Source organism: Aegilops tauschii, chromosome 5 (genome assembly GCF_002575655.3).
Source record: "Aegilops tauschii subsp. strangulata cultivar AL8/78 chromosome 5, Aet v6.0, whole genome shotgun sequence".
NCBI classification, from domain to species: Eukaryota; Viridiplantae; Streptophyta; class Magnoliopsida; order Poales; family Poaceae; genus Aegilops; species Aegilops tauschii.
In genome coordinates this window covers 354,738,013-354,755,386 of record NC_053039.3, presented here as the reverse complement: position 1 = coordinate 354,755,386, position 17,374 = coordinate 354,738,013, and the positions used below count along the sequence as shown (strand labels likewise).

The 17,374-nt window shown below is 42.2% G+C and overlaps 1 long non-coding RNA gene across 1 annotated transcript; it reads right to left on the bottom strand.

Annotated features, from left to right (window-relative positions):
* Positions 1–543: 543 nt before the first annotated feature.
* On the bottom strand, positions 544–1,345 carry LOC120963974 (uncharacterized). The gene is made up of 2 exons (XR_005755662.2): positions 1,111–1,345; positions 544–1,019 (listed from the first exon to the last, which is right to left on the bottom strand). It is a non-coding gene; the product is annotated as an uncharacterized lncRNA (long non-coding RNA).
* Positions 1,346–17,374: the final 16,029 nt, after the last annotated feature.

Below are 17,374 nucleotides of genomic sequence, written 5' to 3'. Positions count from 1 at the left end.
AAAAGGGATTTGCTATAAGTGCAAAGAACCTTGGTTCCCAGGACATAAACAAGTGTGCAAAATGTCTCAAAACGCACAAATTCAAGCACTGTAAGAGCAACATGAGGACAACCCGGAGGTCATTTACATAGTAGATGCAGAGGATGACACATCTGGTCCTGAAGATGAGCCTCCTGACACCCAACAGTTGAAAATATCTATGCATGATGCTACTGGAGTTCCTGAGGACAGTTCCAAACATACCTTCACAGTTTTGGTCCAACTAGGCAACACTACTGTTGTAGCCACTACTAGGAAAATGCTTACCAGTAGCGCCGGTTTTTTTACTACCAATAGCGCTGGCAGATGCGCTACTGCTACGACGATACAGCTATTTTTTAGCAGTAGCGTTTGTTTGTCCCGGCTCTACTGGTAACTTTGTTAGTAGTAGCGTGTTTCACCCGCGCTACTGCTATTACGTACGCGTGCTACTACTAATGAAATAGTAGTAGCGTGGGTAAACAACCAATGCTACTAGTATCCTATATACTAGTAGCGCCCAGTTTCCTCCCCACGCTACTACTAACTTATTAGGAATTAAAAAAATAAACCAGTACACATCATTACAAATACAAGATTTATAATAAACCAGCATTAGAACACATCCAGTAAGAGCATACATAATTGACATGGGCTCCGGATAAATGAGCCAAACCCCATCATATGCATTGGTACTCACGATTGACCACTTCAAAGAACATGCAAGTATGTATGTCATTAACAATTGCAAAAGTAAGTTTCTTTTTACTACAGTTGTTGTATGTACTATCACACAGTTCATCATTCTACCTGTTCTCACTCCAATAATAAGAAAAATGAAAAGGAAAAATAGAGATAATCTACCGCAATTGCACTTCGGTGTCATGGATTCAGTCTGCCGCTTCAACATCTCATTATCCTGCAGCAATGGAAATTTGCCCCAAAATTACCTTTTGCAACTCTTCAAATCTCTTCGTTGAAGCAGACAGTGAGGTCTTAACCTACAAACAAAGATTGTCCCATAAGCATTGCAGACTTCAATCATGGGAGAATATAAGAGTGTACAAAGCATATACAGAAAATGGAACCAACCTTTAAAAGTTCATCTTGTAGCTCCGTATTTTTGGCCAATTCAGTGTCATATTGTGCGCATCTGTGATAACCTCGAGGTAAGATCTCTGCACAAACCTTCCCACTCTGTTGATATCTTCTACCTATGAATGAAAACAGACCTTACTTGTCAGAGAAGCAAATGTGAAAGTTGATTACAACATGTATGCTAAGTCGCTAACCCATAGAGACAACTAGACCAAATGTGAAAGTTTCCCATGTTGCCGAGGAAGTATATGAGCACCCCTCGAAACATCAATTAGCATGTACTTGACACAAACAAACTTGTACAGAAAAAATAACAAAATTGTACAAATCACCCATTTTTATAGGTTCAAAGACAGATAACAAAAATTAACTAGAAAGAGTTAGATGACAGCGAAGCTTAAAGCTACAGTAAGAAACATTAGATATACACATTTTAGATGACAACGAAGCTTATAGGTTCAAAGACATTAAGTTTTAAAAAAAAGAGGTCCAGACTAAGACTGATAACCTAAAAATTAACCAATATCATAGCTCTCAGAAACATGAATGCAGAGGACTAAAGAAAATAAATGATGTGTGCTATACATCTCCATACACTTGCAAAGTTGCAATCCTAAGAGTAATATTTGGCATGGCAAAGTTTGTGTCTCGTGATGGGATGGCAGACGCAATTGGCTAGAAGCACACAATAACTAACATTAGCATGAGCAAGGAGCAATCTATATCGGTACTGAACTACTGATACCGTTTGTCAAGCTAAAAAGCACAGAAGTCATTGATTCTACTGGAGAGATAAAAACATCTGACATCAAAGAAAAAAATGGCAATCTTTCAAGGGAAATTCTCTTTTTTGATGTAACTGCTTGGTTAATGATAAAATACGATTTATGATATTGTTGTATGATCCGTTAGAAAGTTTAAATGGCTCCTAAAGTGTATTGAGGAGTAATAACTATAATAATAAACGTGTCCAGACCTCTTTTTTGGACTTAGGACTCCACATACTGCAGCCTATATGCTGTAAGAAGTTCGTGTCACTACTAAAACAGAACTGAGGTAGAGAGTTTGGTGATGATCAGATTAAGTTTAACCAACATTTCACAATTCACATTAGCAAAGATTAAACAAAATCATATGACAGCCCTATGAATTCCTGCTTAACACTTGGAACAAAAAGCTGAAGGAAATATGCCCTAGAGGAAATAATAAAGTTGTTATAAATGTTTATTATTCATGCTAGAATTGTATTAACCGGAAACTTAGTACATGTGTGAATACATAGACAAACAGAGTGTCCCTAGTGTGCCTCTACTTGACTAGCTCGTTAATCAAAGATGGTTAAGTTTCCTAGCCATAGACATGAGTTGTCATTTGATGAACGGGATCACATCATTAGAGAATGATGTGATGGACAGGACCCAACCATTAGCTTAGCACTATGATCGTTTAGTTTATTGCTATTGCTTTCTTCATGACTTATACATGTTCCTATGACTATGAGATTATGCAACTCCCAGGTACTGGAGGAACACTTAGTGTTCTATCAAACGTCACAACATAACTGGGTGATTATAAAGATGCTCTACAGGTGTCTCCGATGGTGTCTGTTGAGTTGGCATAGATCGAGATTAGGATATGTCACTCCGAATGTCGGAGAGGTATCTCTAGGCCCTCTCGGTAATGCACATCACTATAAGCCTTGCAAGCAATGTGACTAATGAGTTAGTTGCGGGATGATGCATTACGGAACGAGTAAAGAGACTTGCCGGTAACGAGATTGAACTAGGTATGAGGATACCGACGATCGAATCTCGGGCAAGTAACATACCGATGACAAAGGGAACAACGTATGTTGTTATGCGGTTTGACCGATAAAGATCTTCGTAGAATATGTAGGAGCCAATATGAGCATCCAGGTTCCGCTGTTGGTTATTGACCGGAGATATGTCTCGGTCATGTCTACATAGTTCTCGAACCTGTAGGGTCCGCACGCTTAACGTTCGATGACGATTGGTATTATGAGTTTATGTGATTTGATGTACCGAAGGTTGTTTGGAGTCCCGGATGAGATAACGGACATGAAGAGGAGTCTTGAAATGGTCGAGACATAAAGATTGATATATTGGACCATGTTATTTGGACACTGGAAGTGTTCCGGATAGTTTAGGATAAAACCGGAGTGTCGGAGGGTTACCGCCCCGCCCCCCCCCCCCCCCGGGAAGTTATGGGCCTTAGTGGGCCTTAGGGAAGAGAGAGGGCCGCATCCAAGAGGTGGCGCCCCCCAAGGGGAGTCCGAATAGGACAAGGGGAGGGGGCGCGTGCTACCTCTTGAGCACTGCGTTGGTTTTCCCTTGAAGAGGAAAGGGTGATGCAGCAAAGTAGCATAAGTATTTCCCTCAGTTTTTGAGAACCAAGGTATCAATCCAGTAGGAGGATACGCGCGAGTCCCTCGCACCTACACAAAACAAATAAATCCTCGCAACCAACACGATAAGGGGTTGTCAATCCCTACACGGCCACTTACGAGAGTGAGATCTGATAGATATGATAGGATAATATTTTTGGTATTTTTGTGATAAAGATGCAAAGTAAAATAAAAGCAAAGGAAAAAGCAAAGGAAATAACTAATTGTTGGAATATTAATATGATGAAGATAGACCCGGGGGCCATAGGTTTCACTAGTGGCTTCTCTCAAGAGCATAAGTATTCTACGGTGGGTGAACAAATTACTGTTGAGCAATTGACAGAATTGAGCATAGTTATGAGAATATCTAGGTATGATCATGTATATAGGCATCACGTCCGAGACAAGTAGACCGACTCCTGCCTGCATCTACTACTATTAGTCCACTCATCGACCGCTATCCAGCATGCATCTAGAGTATTAAGTTCATAAAAACGGAGTAACGCTTTAAGCAAGATGACATGATGTAGAGGGATAAATTCATGCAATATGATAAAAAAAACATCTTGTTATCCTCGATGGCAACAATACAATACGTGCCTTGCTGCCCCTACTGTCACTGGGAAAGGACACCACAAGATTGAACCCAAAGCTAAGCACTTCTCCCATTGCAAGAAAGATCAATCTAGTAGGCCAAACCAAACTGATAATTCGAAGAGACTTGCAAAGATAACCAATCATACATAAAAGAATTCAGAGAAGATTCAAATATTGTTCATAGATAATCTTGATCATAAACCCACAATTCATCGGTCTCAACAAACACACCGCAAAAGAAGATTACATCGAATAGATCTCCATGAGAGAGGGGGAGAACATTGTATTGAGATCCAAAAAGAGAGAAGAAGCAATCTAGCTAATAACTATGGACCCGAAGGTCTGAAGTAAACTACTCACACTTCATCGGAAGGGCTATGGTGTTGATGTGGAAGCCCTCCGTGATTGATTCCCCTTCCGGCGGAGCTCCGGAACAGGCCCCAAGATGGGATCTCGTGGGTACAGAAGGTTGCGGCGGTGGAATTAGGTTTTTGGCTCCGTATCTGATCGTTTGGGGGTACGTAGGTATATATAGGAGGAAGGAGTACGTCGGTGGAGCAACAGGGGGCCCACGAGGGTGGAGGGCGCGCCCTGGGGGGCTAGGCGCGCCCCCCTACCTCGTGGCCTCCTCTTTTGTTTCTTGACGTAGGGTCCAAGTCTCCTGGATCATATTTGCTCTGAAAATCACGTTCCCGAAGGTTTCATTCCGTTTGGACTCCGTTTGATATTCTTTTCTGCGAAACTCTGAAATAGGCAAAAAAACAGCAATTCTGGGCTGGGCCTCCGGTTAATAGGTTAGTCCCAAAAGTAATATAAAAGTGAATAATAAAGCCCAATAATGTCCAAAATAGTAGATAATATAGCATGGAGCAATCAACAATTATAGATACGTTGGAGACGTATCAAGCATCCCCAAGCTTAATTCCTGCTCGTCCTCGAGTAGGCAAATGATAAAAACAGAATTTTTGATGCGGAGTTCTACTTGGCATAATTTCAACGTAATTCTTCTTAATTGTGGTATGAATATTCAGATCCGAAAGATTCAAGACAAAAGTTTAATATTGACATAAAAATAATAATACTTCAAGCATACTAACAAAGCAATTATGTCTTCTCAAAATAACATGGCCAAAGAAATTTATCCCTACAAAATCATATAGTCTGGCTATGCTCTATCTTCACAACACAAAGTATTTAAATCATGCACAACCCCGATGACAAGCCATACAATTGTTTCATACTTTTGACATTCTCAAACTTTTTCAATCTTCGCGCAATACATGAGCGTGAGCCATGGACATAGCACTATATGTGGAATAGAATGGTGGTTGTGGAGAAGACAAAAAGGGAGAAGATAGTCTCACATCAACTAGGCGTATCAACGGGCTATGGAGATGCCCATCAATAGATATCAATGTGAGTGAGTAGGGATTGCCATGCAACGGATGCACTAGAGCTATAAGTATCTGAAAGCTCAACAAAAGAAACTAAGTGGGTGTGCATCCAACTCGCTTGCTCACGAAGACCTAGGGCATTTTGAGGAAGCCCATCATCGGAATATACAAGCCAAGTTCTATAATGAAAAATTCCCACTAGTATATGAAAGTGACAAAATGAGAGACTCTCTATCATGAAGATCATGGTGCTACTTTGAAGCACAAGTGTGGTAAAAGGATAGTAACATTGTCCCTTCTCTCTTTTTCTCTCATTTTTTTATTTGGGCCTTTTCTCCTTTTTTATGGCCTCTTTTCCTTTTTTTCGTCCGGAGTCTCATCCCGACTTGTGGGGGAATCATAGTCTCCATCATCCTTTCCTCACTTGGGACAATGCTCTAAAAATGATGATCATCACACTTTTATTTTCTTACAACTCAACAATTACAACTCGATACTTAGAACAAAATATGACTATATGAATGCCTCCGGCGGTGTACCGGGATATGCAATGAATCAAGAGTGACATGTATGAAAAAATTATGAACGGTGGCTTTGCCACAAATACGATGTCAACTACATGATCATGCAAAGCAATATGACAATGATGGAGTGTGTCATAATAAACGGAACGATGGAAATTTGCATGGCAATATATCTCGGAATGGCTATGGAAATGCCATGATAGGTAGGTATGGTGGCTGTTTTGAGGAAGGTTTATGGTGGGTGTATGATACCGGCGAAAAGTGCGCGGTATTAGAGAGGCTAGCAATGGTGGAAGGAAGAAGAGTGCGTATAATCCATGGACTCAACATTAGTCATAAAGAACTCATATACTTATTGCAAAAATCTACAAGTTATCAAAGCAAAGTATTACGAGCATGCTCCTAGGGGGATAGATTGGTAGGAAAAGACCATCGCTCGTCCCCGACCGCCACTCATAAGGAAGACAATCAATAAATAAATCATGCTCCGACTTCATCACATAACGGTTCACCATACGTGCATGCTACGGGAATCACAAACTTTAACACAAGTATCTCTCAAATTCACAACTACTCAACTAGCATGACTCTAATATCACCATCTTTATATCTCAAAACAATTATCAAGCATCAAACTTTTCTGAGTATTCAACACACTCATAAGAAAGTTTTTACTAATCTTGAATACCAAGCATATTAGGATTATTTAAGCAAATTACCATGCTATTTAAGAGTCTCAAAATAATCTAAGTGAAGCATGAGAGATCAATAGTTTCTATAAAACAAATCCACCACCGTGCTCTAAAAGATATAAGTGAAGCACTAGAGCAAAACTATATAACTCAAAAGATATAAGCGAAGCACATAGAGTATTCTAACAAATTCCAAATCATGTATGGCTCTCTCAAATGGTGTGTACAGCAAGGATGATTGTGGTAAACTAAAAATCAAAGACTCAAATCATACAAGACGCTCCAAGCAAAACACATATCATGTGGTGAATAAAAATATAGCTCCAAGTAATGTTACCGATGGAAGTAGACGAAAGAGGGGATGCCTTCCGGGGCATCCCCAAGCTTTGGCTTTTTGGTGTCCTTAAATTTTCTTGGGGGTGCCATGGGAATCCCCAAGCTTAGGCTCTTGCCACTCCTTGTTCCATAATCCATCTAATCTTTCACCCAAAACTTGAAAACTTCACAACACAAAACTCAACAGAAAATCTTGTGAGCTCCGTTAGCGAAAGAAAACAAAAGACCACTTCAAGGTACTGTAATGAACTCATTATTTATTTATATTGGTGTTAAACCTACTGTATTCCAACTTCTCTATGGTTTATAAACTATTTTACTAGCCATAGATTCATCAAAATAAGCAAACAACACACGAAAAACAGAATCTGTCAAAAACAGAACAGTCTGTAGTAATCTGTAACTAACGCAAACTTCTGGAACTCCAAAAAATTAGCCAAAATAGGAATACCTAGAAAATTTGTTTATTGATCAGCAGCAATTGGAATCAGTATTTTATCACGTTCTGGTGATTTTTAACAATTGTTTTCGTGAACAGAAAGTTTCTGGAAATTTCTGCAAGATCAAATAACTATCATCCAAGAAGATCCTATAGGTTTAACTTGGCACAAACACTAATCAAAACATAAAAACACATCTAACCAGAGGCTAGAACAAATATTTATTCCTAAACAGAAACAAAAAGCAAAAAAACTAAAAACAAAATTGGGTTGCCTCCCAACAAGCGCTATCGTTTAACGCCCTTAGCTAGGCATAAAAGCAAGGATAGATCTAGGTATCACCATCTTTGGTAGGCAATTCTTCAATGAGACATCTATCATCCTTAGAAATTTCTTTCTTTTAGTAATTATCAAACTTTTAGGCACAGGATTGAAAAATTCATTTGTAGCAAATGGTTTCTTAATGATAGCAAAAAGATTGGGATGAATACTTAATTTGAGATCCGCAGTTTACTTACTAGAGGATTCACCCTTATTTTTAGGAACATACATAAGCTTGGAAATTTTAGTAGGAGGACGTGGAGTATTCTTTACGGAAGAAAAAGCGGTTCCCAAGTTGGTAATGATATCCTCAAGTTTATCGATCCTAGTGGAATCCTGATTTATTTTCTCATTAATTATGGGTTCCTTCTCTTTAATATTTTTCAAGGTGACTCCTACTTTAGATCCATATTGAGTGATTCAGTTGTGTATCTTTTTATCCAAATTTTCAATTAACTCTACGGTAGCAACCTTATTTTCAATAATTTCAAGCCTTTGCATTACATGCTCCAATGTTAACATAGTTCCATTAACCAAAAGAGGTGGTGAGCCAAACAAATCTATCAAAGCATTATAAGAATCAAAAGTATGGCTACCCAAGAAATTCCCTCCGGTAATGGTATCAAGGCTATATCTATACCAAGGATTAGCACCTACATAAAAATTGCGAAGAAGAACGGAAGTAGATTGCTTCCTGGTAGATCTATTTTGAGCATTGCAAATTCTATACCAAGCATCTTTTAGATTTTCTCCCTCCCTTTGCTTAAAATTTAGAACTTCATTCTCGGGAGACAACGGAGAAGATAGAGGACTAGCCATAACGACAAGCAAACGAAAAAGAGGCGAACGAAAAAGAGAGGGCGAACAAAACGGCAAGGGTGAAGTGGGGGAGAGGAAAACGAGAGGCAAATGGCAAATAATGTAATGCGGGAGATAAGGGATTGTGATGGGTACTTGGTATGTTGACTTTTGTGTAGACCTCCCCGGCAACGGCGCCAGAAATCCTTCTTTCTACCTCTTGAGCACTGCGTTGGTTTTCCCTTGAAGAGGAAAGGGTGATGCAGCAAAGTAGCGTAAGTATTTCCCTCAGTTTTTGAGAACCAAGGTATCAATCCAGTAGGAGGCTACGCGCGAGTCCCTCGCACCTACACAAAACAAATAAATCCTCTCAACCAATGCGATAAGGGGTTGTCAATCCCTACACGGCCACTTACGAGAGTGAGATCTGATAGATATGATAGGATAATATTTTTGGTATTTTTGTGATAAAGATGCAAAGTAAAATAAAAGCAAAGTAAAAAAGCAAAGGAAATAACTAAGTGTTGGAAGATTAATATGATGAAGATAGACCCGGGGGCCATAGGTTTCACTAGTGGCTTCTCTCAAGAGCATAAGTATTCTACAGTGGGTGAACAAATTATTGTTGAGCAATTGACAGAATTGAGCATAGTTATGAGAATATCTAGGTATGATTGTTGGGGAACGTAGCAATAATTCAAAATTTTCCTACATGTCACCAAGATCAATATAGGAGATGCTAGCAATGAGAGAGAGGGAGTGCATCTTCATACCCTTGAAGATCGCTAAGCGGAAGCGTTACAAGAACGCGGTTGATGGAGTCGTACTCGCGACGATTCAAATCGCAGAAGATCCGATCTAGCGCCGAACGGACGGCGCCTCCGCATTCAACACACGTACAGCCCGGGGACGTCTCCTCCTTCTTGATCCAGCAAGGGGAGAGGAGAAGTTGATGGAGAACTCCAGCAGCACGACGGCGTGGTGGCGATGGAGCTCGTGGTTCTCCGGCAGAGCTTCGCTAAGCACTACGGAGGAGGAGGAGTTGGAGGAGGAGAGGGCTAAGCCAAGCCAGGGGTGCGGCTGCCCTCTCTCTCCCTCACTATATATAGGGGGAAGGGGGTGGAGGAGGCGCCCTAGGGGAGGGGCGGCGGCCACAGGGGAAACCCTAGATGGGTTTGGGCGCCCCCACCCCTGGGAAACTTGCCCCCCAACCCGGGAGGGGTGGCTGCCCTAGGGGAGGCGCACCCACCTCTCCACGTTACGTGAGATGGGGTGGGAGGGGTGCACAGCCCCTTAGTTGGCTGATGTGCCCCCTCCCCTTGGCCCATAAGGCCCCCCAATGCTTGCCGGGGCCTCCGAAACACCTTTCGGTCACGCTGGTCGTCACCCGGTACTCCCAGAACAATTCCGGACTCCAATACCCTCCGTCCAATATATCGATCTTCACCTCCGGACCACTCCGAAGTTCCTCGTCACGTCCGGGATCTCATCCGGGACTCCAAACAACCTTCGGTAACCACATACGATTTCCCATAACAACTCTAGCGTCACCGAACCTTAAGTGTGTAGACCCTACGGGTTCGGGAACCATGCAGACATGACCGAGACGTTCTCCGGCCAATAACCAATAGCGGGATCTGGATACCCATGTTGGCTCCCACATGTTCCACGATGATCTCATCGGATGAACCACGATGTCAGAGATTCAATCAATCCCGTATACAATTCCCTTTGTCTATCGGTACGTTACTTGCCCGAGATTCGTTCGTGGGTATCCCAATACCTCATTCAATCTCGTTACCGGCAAGTCTCTTTACTCGTTTCGTAACGCATGATCCCGTGGCTAACTCATTAGTCACATTGAGCTCATTATGATGATGCATTACCGAGTGGGCCCAGAGATACCTCTCCGTCATACGGAGTGACAAATCCCAGTCTCGATTCATGCCAACCCAACAGACACTTTCGGAGATACCTGTAGTGCACCTTTATAGTCACCCAGTTACGTTGTGACGTTTGATACACCCAAAGCACTCCTACGGTATCCGGGAGTTGCACAATCTCATGGTCAAAGGAAATGATACTTGACATTAGAAAAGCTCTAGCAAATGAACTACACGATCTTGTGCTATGCTTGGGATTGGGTCTTGTCCATCACATCATTCTCCTAATGATGTGATCCCATTATCAATGGCATCCAATGTCCATGGTCAGGAAACCATAACCATCTATTGATCAACAAGCTAGTCAACTAGAGGCTTACTAGGGACATGTTGTGGTCTATGTATTCACACATGTATTACGGTTTCCAGTTAATACAATTATAGCATGAACAATAGACAATTATCATGAACAAGGAAATACAATAATAACCATTTTAGTATTGCCTCTAGGGCATATTTCCAACAGTCTCCCACTTGCACTAGAGTCAATAATCTAGTTCACATCACTATGTGATTGTAATGAATCCAACACCCATGGGGTTTTTTCATATCTCGCTTGTGAGAGAGGTTATTAGTCAACGGGTCTGAACCTTTCAGATCCATGTGTGCTTTACAAATCTCTATGTCATCTTGTAGATGCAGCTACCACGCGCTACTTGGAGCTATTCCAAATAACTGCTCTACTATACGAATCCGGTTTACTACTCAGAGTCATCCGGATTAGTGTCAAAGTTTGCATCGACGTAACCCTTTACGACGAACTCTTTTACCACCTCCATAATCGAGAAAATTCCTTAGTCCACTAGTTACTAAGGATAAGTTTGACCGCTGTCATGTGATCCATTCCTGGATCACTCTTGTACCCCTTGACTGACTCATGGCAAGGCACACTTCAGGTGCGGTACACAACATAGCATACTGTAGAGCCTACGTCTAAAGCATAGGGAACGACCTTCGTCGTTTCTCTCTCTTCTGTCGTGGTCATGTTTTGAGTCTTACTCAATACTCACACCTTGTAACACAGCCAAGAACTCCTTCTTTGCTGATCTATTTTGAACTCCTTCAAAATCTTGTCACGGTATGTATTCATTTGAAAGTACTATAAAGCGTTTTTGATCTATCCTTATAGATCTTCGTGCTCAATGTTCAAGTAGCTTAATCCAGGTTTTCCATTGAAAAACACTTTTCAAATAACCCTGTATGCTTTCCAAAAATTCTACATCATTTCTGATCAACAATATGTTAACAACATATACTCATCAAAAAATTCTATAGTGCTCCCACTCACTTCTTTGGAAGTACAAGTTTCTCATAAACTTTGTAAAAACCCAAAATCTTTGATCATCTCATCAAAGCGTACATTCCAACTCCGAGATGCTTACTCCAGTCCTTAGAAGGATTGCTGGAGCTTTGCATACTTGTTAGCATCTTTCAGGATTGACAAAACCTTCTGGTTGTATCACATACAACCTTTCCTCAAGAAAAGCGTCGAGGAAACAATGGTTTTTGACATCCTATCTGCAAGATTTCATAAATAATGCAGTAACTGCTAATATAATTCCAACAGACTCTTATCATCGCTACGAGTGAGAAAGTCTCATCGCAGTCAACTCCTTGAACTTGTCGGAAAACATCTTAACGACAAGTCGAGCTTTCTTAATGGTGACACTTACCATCATTGTCCGTCTTCCTTTTAAAATCCATCTGCACCCAACAGCCTTACGACCATCAAGTAGTTCCTCCAAAGTCCATACTTTGTTTTTATACATGGATCCTCTCTCGGATTTTATAGCCTTGAGCCATTCGTCGGAATCTGGGCCCACCATCGCTTCTCCATAGCTTGTAGGTTCATTGTTGTCTAGCAACATGACTTCCAGGACAGGATTACGTACCACTCTGAAGTAGTACGCATCCTTGTCGACCTACGAGGTTTGGTAGTGACTTGATCTGAAGTTTCATGATCACTATCATAAGCTTCCACTTCAATTGGTGTAGGTGCCACAGGAACAACTTCCTGTGCCCTGCCACACACTAGTTGAAGTGACGGTGCAATAACCTCATCAAGTCTCCACCATCCTCCCACTCAATTCTTTCGAGAGAAACTTTTCCTCGAGAAAGGACCCATTTCTAGAAACAACCACTTTTGCTTCCGGATCTGAAATAGGAGGTATACCCAACTGTTTTGGGTATTCTATGAAGATGCATTTATCCGCTTTGGGTTCGAGCTTATCAGCCTGAAACTTTTTCACATAAGCGTCAAACGACAACTTAGGTTTCTCTAAACCATAGTTCATACGGTGTCGTCTCAACGGAATTGCGTGGTGCCCTATTTAAAGTGAATGCGGTTGTCTATAATGCCTAACCCGTAAAGGATAGTGGTAATTCGATAAGAGACATCATGGTATGCACCATATCCAATAGGGTGCAGTTATGATGTTCGGACACACCATCACACTATGGTGTTCCAGGCGGTATTAGTTGTGAAACAATTTCCACATTGTCTTAATTGTGTGCCAAACTCGTAACTCAGATATTCATCTCTATGATCATATCATAGACATTTTATCCTCTTGTCACGGCGATCTTCAACTTCACTCTTAAATTACTTAAACCTTTCAATAATTTAGACTTGTGTTTCATAAAGTAAATATACTCAGCATCTACTCAAATCATCTGTGAAGTAAGAACATAACGATATCCACTGCGTGCCTCGGCACTCATTGGACTGCACACATCAAAATGTATTACTTCCAACAAGTTGCTTTCTTGTTCCATCTTACTGAAAATGAGGCCTTTCAGTCATCTTGCCCATGTGGTATGATTTGCATGTCTCAAGTGATTCAAAATCAAGTGAGTCCAAACGATCCATCTGTATGGAGTTTCTTCATGCATATCTACCAATAGACATGGTTCGCATGTCTCAATCTTTTCAAAAACGAGTGAGTCCAAAGATCCATCAACATGGAGCTTCTTCATGCGTTTTATACCAATATGACTCAAATGGCAATGCCACAAGTATGTGGTACTATCATTACTATCTTGTATCTTTTGACATGAACATGTGTATCACTATGATCGAGATTCAATAAACCATTCATTTTAGGTGCAAGACCATTGAAGGTATTATTCAAATAAACAGAGTAACCATTATTCTCCTTAAATGAATAACTGTATTGCGATAAACATAATCCAATCATGTCTATGCTCAACGCAAACACCAAATAACAATTATTTAGGTTTAATACCAATCCCGATGGTAGAGGGAGCGTACGATGTTTGATTACATCAACCTTGGAAACACTTCCAACACATATCGTCATCTCACCTTTAGCTAGTCTCCGTTTATTCCGTAGCCTTTTATTTCGAGTTACCAACACTTAGCAACCGAACCGGTATCTAATACCCTCGTGCTACTAGGAGTACTAGTAAAGTACACATTAATATAATGTATATCCAATATACTTCTATCGACCTTGCCTGCCTTCTCATCTACCAAGTATCTAGGGTAGTTCTGCTTCAGTGACCGTTCCCCTCATTACAGAAGCACTTAGTCTCGGGTTTGGGTTCAACCTTGGGTTTCTTCACTAGAGCAGCAATTGATTTGTCGTTTCATGAAGTATCCCTTCTTTCCCTTGCCCTTCTTGAAACTAGTGGTTTTACTAACCATCAACAATTGATGCTCCTACTTGATTTCTACTTTCCCGGTGTCAAACATCGTGAATTGCTCAAGGGTCATCATGTCTATCCCTGATATGTTATAGTTCATCACGAAGCTCTAATAGCTTGGTGGCAGTGACTATGGAGAACCATCACTATCTCATCTGGAAGATTAACTCCCACTCGATTCAAGCGATTGTAGTACTCAGAAAATCTGAGCACATGCTCAACGATTGAGCTTTTCTCCCTTAGTTTGCAGGCTTAAGAAACTTGTCAGAGATCTCATACCTCTTGACGTGGGCACTAGTCTGAAATCCCAATTTCAGTCTTTGGAACATCTCATTTGTTCTGCGACGTTTCAAAAACGTCTTTGGCGCCTCAATTCTAAACCGTTAGCATTACGCACTGAACTATCACGTAGTCATCAAAACGTGTATGTCAGATGTTCGCAACATCCACAGACGACGCTCGAGGTTCAGCACACCGAGCGGTGCATTAAGGACATAAGCCTTCTGTGCAGCAATGAGGACAATCCTCAGTATACGGACCCAGTCCGCATAATTGCTACTGTCAACTTCCAACTAAATTTTCTCTAGGAACATATCTTAAACAGTAGAACTAAAGCGTAAGCTATGACATAATTTGCAAAGACCTTTTGACTATGTTCATGATAAGTTCATATGATTATTTAATGAACTCCCACTTAGATAGACATCCCTCTAGTCATCTAAGTGATACATGATCCGAGTCAACTAGGCCGTGTCCGATCATCACGTGAGACGGACTAGTCATCATCAGTGAACATCTTCATGCTGATCGTATCTACTATACGACTCATGTTCGACCTTTCGGTCTCTTGTGTTCCGAGGCCATGTCTGTACATGCTAGGCTCGTCAAGTCAACCTAAGTGTTTCGCATGTGTAAATCTGGCTTACACTCGTTGTATGTGAACGTTAGAATCTATCACACCCGATCATCACGTGGTGCTTCGAAACAACGAACCTTCGCAACGGTGCACAGTTAGGGGGAACACATCTCTTGAAATTTTAGTGAGGGATCATCTTATTTATGCTACCGTCGTTCTAAGCAAATAAGATGTGAACATGACAAACATCACATGCAAATCATAAAGTGACATGATATGGCCATTATCATCTTGCGCCTTTTGATCTCCATCTTCGAGGCGCGGCATGATCACCTTTGTCACCGGCATGACACCATGATCTCCATCATCGTGTCTTCATGAAGTTGTCTCGCCAACTATTACTCCTACTACTATGGCTAACGGTTAGCAATAAAGTTAAGTAATTACATGGCGTTTTTCATTGACACGCAGGTCATACAATAAATTAAGACAACTCCTATGGCTCCTGCCGGTTGTCATACTCATCGACATGCAAGTCGTGATTCCTATTACAAGAACATGATCAATCTCATACATCACATATATATAATTCATCACATCCTTTTGGCCATATCACATCACATAGCATACCCTGCAAAAACAAGTTAGACGTCCTCTAATTGTTGTTGCATGTTTTACGTGGCTGCTATGGGTTTCTAGCAAGAACGTTTCTTACCTACGCAAAAGCCACAACGGTGATATGCCAATTGCTATTTACCCTTCATAAGGACCCTCTTCATCGAATCCGATCCGACTAAAGTGGGAGAGACAGACACCCGCTAGCCACCTTATGCATCAAGTGCATGTCAGTCGGTGGAACCTGTCTCACGTAAGAGTACGTGTAAGGTCGGTCCAGGCCGCTTCATCCCACAATGCCGCCGAATCAAGATAAGACTAGTAACGGTAAGAAAATTGAACAAATCATCGCCCACAAATACTTTGTGTTCTACTCGTGCATAGAATCTACGCATAGACCTAGCTCATGATGCCACTGTTGGGGAACGTAGCAATAATTCAAAATTTTCCTACGTGTCACCAAGATCAATATAGGAGATGCTAGCAATGAGAGAGAGGGAGTGCATCTTCATACCCTTGAAGATCGCTAAGCGGAAGCGTTACAAGAACGCGGTTGATGGAGTCGTACTCGCGGCGATTCAAAACGCAGAAGATCCGATCTAGCGCCAAACGGACGGCGCCTCCGCATTCAACACACGTACAGCCCGGGGACGTCTCCTCCTTCTTGATCCAGCAAGGGGAGAGGATAAGTTGAGGGAGAACTCCAGCAGCACGACGGCGTGGTGGCGATGGAGCTCGTGGTTCTCCGGCAGAGCTTCGCTAAGCACTACGGAGGAGGAGGAGGTGTTGGAGGAGGAGAGGGCTGCGCCAGGCAAGGGGTGCGGCTGCCCTCTCTCTCCCTCACTATATATAGGGGGAAGGGGGTGGAGGAGGCGCCCTAGGGGAGGGGCGGCGGCCACAGGGGAAACCCTAGATGGGTTTGGGCGCCCCCACCCCTGGGAAACTTGCCCCCCAAGCCGGGAGAGGTGGCTGCCCTAGGGGAGGCACACCCACCTCTCCACGTTACGTGAGATGGGGTGGGAGGGGTGCACAGCCCCTTAGTGGGCTGATGTGCCCCCTCCCCTTGGCCCATAAGGCCCCCCAATGCTTGCCGGGTCCTCCGAAACACCTTTCGGTCACGCTGGTCGTCACCCGGTACTCCCAGAACAATTCCGGACTCCAATACCCTTCGTCCAATATATCGATCTTCACCTCCGGACCACTCCGAAGTTCCTCGTCACATCCGGGATCTCATCCGGGACTCCGAACAACCTTCGGTAACCACATACTATTTCCCATAACAACTCTAGCGTCACCGAACCTTAAGTGTGTAGACCCTACGGGTTCGGGAACCATGCAGACATGACCGAGACGTTCTCCGGCCAATAACCAATAGCGGGATCTGGATACCCATGTTGGCTCCCACATGTTCCACGATGATCTCATCGGATGAACCATGATGTCGGGGATTCAATCAATCCCGTATACAATTCCCTTTGTCTATCGGTACGTTACTTGCCCGAGATCCGTTCGTGGGTATCCCAATACCTCATTCAATCTTGTTACCGGCAAGTCTCTTTACTCGTTTCGTAACGCATGATCCCGTGGCTAACTCATTAGTCACATTGAGCTCATTATGATGATGCATTACCGAGTGGGCCCAGAGATACCTCTCCGTCATACGGAGTGACAA